The sequence below is a fragment of the Capsicum annuum genome, unplaced genomic scaffold (assembly GCF_002878395.1).
Source record: "Capsicum annuum cultivar UCD-10X-F1 unplaced genomic scaffold, UCD10Xv1.1 ctg1705, whole genome shotgun sequence".
In the NCBI taxonomy this organism is placed as follows: Eukaryota; Viridiplantae; Streptophyta; class Magnoliopsida; order Solanales; family Solanaceae; genus Capsicum; species Capsicum annuum.
Genome location: NW_025822685.1, coordinates 141,514 through 150,028, shown reverse-complemented (window position 1 = coordinate 150,028; position 8,515 = coordinate 141,514).

Genomic DNA, 8,515 nt, shown 5'->3' with positions numbered 1-8,515 from the left:
GAAAGGGGGCAACGCCTATCCATGACCCTCGAAGGGGAAAGGATAAGCAGGAACCCAAAATATGGGTCAAGTTTGTCCCTAAAATGACAACAAGGAGTCCATGAATATTGATGTGTCTCCTGTGAAAGTCATCACAAAGGTGAGCAAGAAGCAAAGCATGAAAGAAGACTTCTAGAGCACGTCCGAATCATAAAACTTTAAAGGAGATGCAAGAAAAGAAATATTCCATTCTTGATTCCGATGTTGCTGAGATTTTTGATGAACTCCTTGACCATAAACTCATTGAACTCCCAAAGATAAAGCATCCCAATGAGGCTAGAAGGACCAATGACCCTAATTACTGCAAATATCATAGGCTCGTAAGTCATCCTCTGGAAATGTGCTTTGTATTTAAAGATAAAGTTATGCAACTAGCAAAAGAGAAGAAGATCTTCTTCGACGATGAGACGACTAGTTCTCGTCAAATCTCTATAACTTTTGGCTTACTCGACCCAGTCAAAATATGTATTGAAGAGCATAATGAGAAGATGTTAGAGACTGATAGGTCTTCAGTTGATGATGAAGGTTGGACTCTGGTGACCAGGCGCAGACACAAGAAGACGAGTCTGCAAAAGGAGTCATCCAAGCAGCCAACCAGAAGGAGAATGCTGAAGAAACCAAGGAAACAGAAGTTGGTTGAACTTCCAAAGAATAAGAGGGTGACGGAGCTTTACCACTAGAAACCTTGGTGTTCGGTGACTTTAGAGGAATTCTTACCGAGTTGGTTCCGTGTAAAAACTGCCCAAGTCAACCTTGAGGCATCTTGTTTTAATACTGCCAAAGAGGGGCGAAAGGGTAAAAATATACCCATAAAAGTTCCTTCATCCTCTGAACCCCTTGTTGAACCTCTTCGCCAAGAGGCACAAGCATATGATACAAAAATCACATTAAAAAATAATGATCTTCTGCTTGGTGAGGCCCTACATAACTGTCCCTTACACATGGTGGGTCAAATTCTAGGAAAGAAGATCAATAAAATCTTGATAGATGATGGATCTAGTGTCAACATCCTCCCTATCCGCACGATGAAGAAACTTGGTATTACTACTGATGAACTGGATGAGAGTCTTATAATGATCCAAGGCTTCAACCAAGGGGGCCATGGGATCTATCAAGTTGGGGATTCATATGGATGATTTTCAATCAAATGGATTGATGCATGAGTTCAATGCCAAAACTTCATACAATATATTGTTGGGTAGGCCTTGGGTATATGGGAACAAAATTATCTCGTCCTCCTACTATCAATGCTTGAAGTACATCAAAGGTGGAGTGGAAAGAGAGATAGTATCTGATGATAAGCCATTCACTGAAGCTGAGTCATATTTTGCAGATGCAAAATTCTACTTAAAGAATTATGTTGTGAATGAGAAAAGGGTTGAAGATGTCACCAAAACCAAGTGTGATGATCTTTCATCTAATAAGGTCGCGGTGACTATTAAAAAAGTCACCACCAATAAGCCCCTCTTCACTTCAAATAAAAAAAGCGTCGCACCTATGAAAAATAAGGCAACTCCTATTTTTCGCTATGTACTAAAGGTAAAGAAAGAGAAAGATCACTCATCTGATGCCTAAGATAATTTGCTAAAGGGGATAACTTTACCTATTAGGAAGATTGATACGATGAATCTATCCTCAAGGCTACTTGGAGAAGCTATGGCTCAAAATCCGCCACAAGATATGACATTCCCTATGAAGTGTACAAAAGAGGGCTTCGATCCAAATGCATACAAGTTATTTGTAAAGGCTGGATATAATCCTATTGAGCCATCAAGGTTGATTAAACTTCCATCGGAAGGTACAACTAGGCAGGCACGTGAAAACCTAGGATACACGCAGCCACCTCAAATTTGTATCTCCATAAGAAGGGCAGTCAGTAATTATATCACCGTGGAAAAAGAATCCATTTCTGCTAATAAAACACCCTCTGTATTAGATTAACTTAGAGAATCAACCACAAGAACTTCTGTGTTCGAAAGATTGATCCCTTTAAATAATAAGAAAAATAACAAGTGTCGGAGAAGTAGTCAAAGTACAACAATACACTCTTCGTCTAAAATCCAGAAGGATTTCCAAAGTTTGATTCCTTCTAGAATAAGGCGACAGATGGAACTAGTAGTTTCATACAATGAGGTTCTAAAATAAAAGGCTCATAATGTGGTTTATACCAAGCAACGCGAAGAGGATGAAAAGAGTGTTGGCTTGTCATATCATGTTATGACCCAGAATGAGAAAGATGTCTCATCTCAAATAAAGGTTGATGAAGAGATAGAAGATTCCTTATAGGGTCATTATATATCCATCACCGATGATGATCCTCAAGAGGAGAAAGATGTTGGAGATGCTCCATCACAACTTGAAGAAGGAGTAAAGGCCACAATAGATCTCTTGAAGAAAGTTAATCTTGGAACCGATGAAGACCCAAGATCAACTTACCTGAGTTCATTTCTAGAAGTGGAGGAAGAAATCACTTATATGGACATACTCAAAGAATATATGAATGTCTTCACCTGGAGCTATAAGGAAATTCTTGGCTTAGATCCAAAAGTAGCGGTCCATCAGTTGGCGGTCAAGAATGGTGCCCTTCCTGTTTAGAAAGCCCAAAGACGCTTTAGGCCGAAGTTAGTTCCCTTGACTGAAAATGAAGTTAACAAAATCATAGAAGTTGGCTTTATTCGTGAAGTCAAATATCCCACATGGATTTCAAGTATTGTTCCAGTACAAAAGAACAATGGCCAAATTTGAGTTTGTGTCGTCTTTCGGGATCTCAACAACGCCTGCCCTAAGGATGACTTTCCAATACCCATACTAGAGTTAATGATTGATGCTACCACTAGTTATGAGGTAATGTCTTTCATGGATGTTTTATCCGGATATAATCAAATTCGTATGGCACCAACGGATGAAGAACTCACTGTATTTCGTCCACCCAAAGGTATTTATTGTTACATGGTGATGCCTTTTGATTTAAAGAACGCTGGCACCACTTATCAAAGGGCTATGGAAAATATCTTTGATGGCCTGCTCCGTAAAAATGTTGAATGCTATGTGGATGATCTAGTGGTGAAGTCAAGAAAGAGAGACGACCTCTTAAAATACCTAAGAATGGTATTTGAGTTACTTTGAAAATATTAACTTAGGATGAATCCGTTGAAGTGTGCCTTTGGAGTTACTTCTAGAAAATTTATTGGCTTCGTTGTGCGACACCGAGGAATTGAAACTGATTAAGCCAAGGTCGATGCAATTTTGAAGATGCCTGAGACTCAAAATATTTGTGAGTTAAAAAGCCTTCAAGGAAGGCTAGCATATTTAAGGAGGTTCATCTCAAACCTAGCCGTAAAATGTCAATCATTTAGTCATCTCATAAAGAAGAACACTCCCTTCAAATGGGACCAAGCTTGTAGTAATGCCTTTGAGAGTATCAAATCATACTTAATGAAGCCACCAGTTCTTATGGCACCCATACTTAGGAAACCATTGATACTCTATATCGCGGCGCAAGAGAGATCAGCTAGAGCACTACTGGCTCAAGAAAATAGTGAAGGCAAAGAAAAATCTCTTTACTATTTAAGCAGGATGATGATGCAGAATGAGCTAAAGTATTCTCCAATTGAAAAGTTATATTTGGCATTGGCCTTCTCAGTTCAAAAGATGAAACACTACTTTCAAGCTCATATTGTCCGTCTTGTGTCTAGGGAAAATCCTATCAAGTTTATAATGTCGAAACCAGTCCTTAATGATCGACTTGCATGATGGTACCTTCAATTTCAACAGTTTGAGATTGTGTACATTCCCCAAAAGGCTGTAAAGGGACAAGCATTGGCTGACTTCTTGGCAGACTGCCCAATACCTGATGATTGGGAACTGAGCGATGAACTTTCTGATGAAGATGCAATGGTTATTAAAGCTATACCCCTACGAAGATGTACTTTAATGGTGCCGAACATCAAGATAGAGTTGGTGTCGGTGTGGTGTTCATCACTCCACAAGAAGAGGTTATCCCATACTCTTTTATCCTAACAAATCATTGCTCTAATAATGTTGCTGAATATTAAGCTTTAATACTTGAACTTGAGATGGCAGTTGACATGAAATAACTGTAATTACAAGTCTTTAGTGAATCCCAACTAGTGATCAAGCAATTTTTGGGAAGCTATGAAGTCAGAAAGCCAGAGCTACGACCATATCATGATTATGCATAGAATTTGATGGGGTGGCTTGGAGAGGTAACCCTCTAACATATGCCAAGGAGAGAAAATAAGTAAGCTAATGCCTTAGCTACTTTGGCCTCAACTCTAACTCTTCCAAATCAAACACGAGTTACTATCCACCAAGAAAGGGTAGTACCACCGCCAGATGAGGATGTAGAAAACAAGGTTGAATACCTCATTACTGTTTCTGAAGCCGTAAAAGAAGATTAGCAACAACCTATCATTGATTACTTATGTTATGGGATACTTCTAGAGGATCCAAGGAGAAGGACTGGCATTCATCGTTAGGTACCTCTCTTTCTTTACTATAAGGACACATTGTATAGAAGATCATTTGAAAGAGTATTCTTATGGTGTTTGGGAGTGGAAAAAGCAATTCAAGCTTTTCAAGAAGCGCACTCGGGAGTTTATCGAGCACATCAGTCTGGATCGAAGCTCCATTTTCACATTAAAAGAATGGGATATTATTGGTCAAAGATGGTGAAAGATTACTTGGACTATGCTAGAAGATGAAAAGCTCATCAATTCCATGCAAATTTCATACATCAACCTCCAGAGGTACTACATCTAACTGTAGCATCTTGGCCGTTCAATGCTTGGGGAATGGATGTCATTGGTCCACTACTAAAATCTTTAGGTGGCTTGGCCACGACAGATTACTTATCAAAGTGGGCCGAAGCTGTTGCTCTTAAGGAAGTAAAGAAAGAAAATGTTGCAAACTTCATCTGAGTGAATACCATCTACCGCTTTGGAATCCCTCAATATATAATAACTAACAATGGCAAGCCGTTTGATAATAAATTGATGAATAAGATTTTTGATCTCTTTGGCTTCAGGCAGCACAAGTCTTCTATGTATTATGCTGCCGCTAATGGTCTAGCTGAAGCCTTCAATAAGACTTTGTGCAACTTGTTGAAGAAAGTTGTCTCCAAATCCAAACGAGACTGGCATGAACAAATGGAATAGAACAACTTACTGCACACCAATACAAGAAACCCCATATTCACTTTCTTTTAGAGTTGAAGTCATCCTGCCACTTGAGCGTCAAATACCTTCTTTGAGACTGGCTATTCAAGAAGGGATCACTGATGAAGAAAATGCTAAGTTGCATATTGCAGAGTTAGAAGCTCTTGATGAGAAGAGACTAGAGGATCAACAAAATATTAAATATTACCAAGCCTGACTATCTCGTTCCTTCAACAAAAGAGTTTATTTGAGGTGCTTCCAAGTTGGAGATCAAGTCCTGGCAGTAAGGAGGCCCATTATCACTTCTCGTAAGTCTGAGAGAAAATTCACCCCGAAGTAGGATGGACCTTATGTCATAAAAGAGGCATATTCAAATGGTGCTTACAAGCTTGTCGATGTAGATGGAGTAAAAGTTGGTCCTATCAATTCCAAGTTCTTGAAGAAGTACTATCCTTAAAGAGAGATTACACTCCTTAAGGCACGAGTATAAAATGTATGTCCACTCCTGGCCCACAAGAGTATAAACTGTGTACGACTAAAAAAAATGAAAGTCCGCTAGTTTGAAAACCTTAAAAGAGGTGGCCTAGGCAAAAGTTAGGACAAAAAACAACACTTACCCAGAGCTACGTTGTGACTTAATCCTCTTTATTGAGGTACGTAGGCTCTTGGAATTTCATTCTAAATTCAGTTACATGAGTGTAAAAAAATACATATCCCTACTTGATCTATCGTATAAAAGTCAAGTCTGCATACATCGTAATTATGTTTTGGAATTATGTCAAATACTTGTGGCTCAATAGGGGAAATCCATCAAAAGAAAAGGAAACTCTTTCAATAGGATTTGAAATACCCAAAGCCTACAGAGGAGACATATATCTACCACACATGCAATTATCAATTATGAAGTCAAGAGCTTTATTCTTAAGGCTTTTAAATTGAAGTTGCAAGTCCAACCGATTGTGAGAAAAAAATATGAAGCCAATGAGCAACAATTTTGGGAGAGAAAAACCAGAGTTTAATACGACAACATCAATGCATCAAAATAAGCAAGCAATTCTTGGAGTTGAGATTTAAAAGAAATATTAAAATAAGTGTGCAATATAAAGAAAAAGAGCTTTCATTATTAGATCTGACTACTCAATAAAAAGGGTAAAATAAAGAAACAAGAATACATCTCCTAAGGCTAATCTAAGTATAGCTTATAATTGGCTAAATCTTATAAAGCAGCCTCTAAGACTTGCTTCTTCTTCTCCACGACCTTTGAGGCTTTTGCCATTGGAAGGGAGACATCAGAACACTTGGAAAACTCTTCTTTAATAGCTGAGACTTTGGATTCCATCTCTACAGCTTCTTGCTTGGCAGCATCTCAACGAGCTTTCAACTTCTTCACCTTTTTTGTCGCCTTCTCAAGAGATTTGCAGACTATAGAAACTTCCTCAGATTTCTCATCCCTTTCTCTCAATACAAGCTTAAGATTCTCTTTGGTTTTCAAATATGGCTCTGACTCTTTAATTGTTATGGTTTTATAAATACGGGTGGATCGTGCTTGGTTGTAGGAAGCCACCAGCCCAAAGAAAGACCCCAATAAGTCCTACAAAGGGAAATATCTACCCCCATCCCACTCATGTCATTGAGTATAACTTTGAAATCATCTTGGATAGAAGAGGCATGATTCAAAGTAAGGGTTGCAAGTTTGGTGCGGATACTAGCCCAAACCTTTATGATAAATTCCTTTTTAAGCTCTGAAACGACCTTCTTACCATCAAAAATAGATGTGGTTACCGCTGGTTGCCGGGGAAAGTTTGACTCTATATTTTCTTGGACTTTACTGCAAGGGTTAAAAGTAACCTCTTTGGATGACAAAGGTAACTCTCCTGAGTCTGGACCTACTACAGACTCATTACTATCTTGTGGCTTTCTTTGGTTAGGATCTTCCAAAACTTGGACATTGTCTGGCTGCACATACAAAGAAAAAAATAAACATCATATGAGGGGTATATAAAGATGATTTATATACTATCAAATAAGAGAGAGTTAAGTTGTTACCTTCTCAATGGCTGGTGGAGTCTATGATGAACTAGCAAGAATCTCCACATGGGATTTAGAATTACCTTGCTTTTCCAAGGATGGTTTTACCTTCTTCCAACAACGATCTCCATGACTACTATTGGTTTCATTTTGAGATGGTCATTTATTGAAAGCCTATTGAGTCAGGAAAGACAACTTTTTCTGAGTTTCTACATGTGAAGGTCCTTAACTTTTTATGGAGTAACCACCTTAGGTTTCAAAATGGGAGGCTTAACCACAATTGGGACCTCCTCACCATGTTCTTGAGGAGTATCGATAATAGGACCCACAACATTCACCAAGGATTGCAAATTAGCTTCAAGAAAGTTCCCATGAACTTTGTCCCACCTAGTTTTACATGCAGTAAAGGAGTGCTTTTGCGCATTAGGTGTGGCCATAGGAAAAGCTGCCTTTGCCTTGGATCCACGTAACACACAATTGTGATAAAATCTGAGTCCTTCATCAAGTGATGCACTGTGAATATCATTTGCTAAGCTACTAGGGAGGTTTCGATAAAATCCAAACTGACGGCTAAATCGATGCGGGCTATATGGCTTAAGAATGAATGTGTCTTCATACCTATAAGGGGGAAAGTTAAAATGAAGGCTCATGAAGTAACTTGTCTCTGAATCAACTTCTTTATCATTATCCACAAAATAACGAATGTTGGACTTATTCGGCATGGTAGAAGTCCAAGAAATATTATCTCCTCGATAGATATGCTTTCTGGCATGCTCTTTATTAAAATATCTTGCAACACCTTCTCCAGAATATGCTACCATTAATGGAATGGATAGCCCATTAGGTAGAGAAATATGTATTGAAATAGTAAGCAAACCAACCATACACATAATGGATTGGAAATTATACTTTGATGTGCTTAAGTTGCGAACCTTTGGTAATTCGGTTTAAAACACTATAAATGCTTGGAAAGACCGGAATAGGAAGACTAAACGTTTGCTTATTGGCTATCATAGCTGCAATTCTAAAAGTTCCTGGATGAATGAAATCTTCATCCTTAGAAGGAAACACAAAGGTGCATAACCAATATGATAAAAATGCTGCCAAATATGTATCAACTCTATGTTCATATCCTACTCCAAGTTTATAAAACGTCGCATCATCTACACTTAACCACTTTGCTACATTCGAAATAGTCCCAGTTGGGTTATGTGTTGACTTCAAACGAATGGATTTTTTCTCCTTCCTCACTGAAGCTGCCTCATATCTCA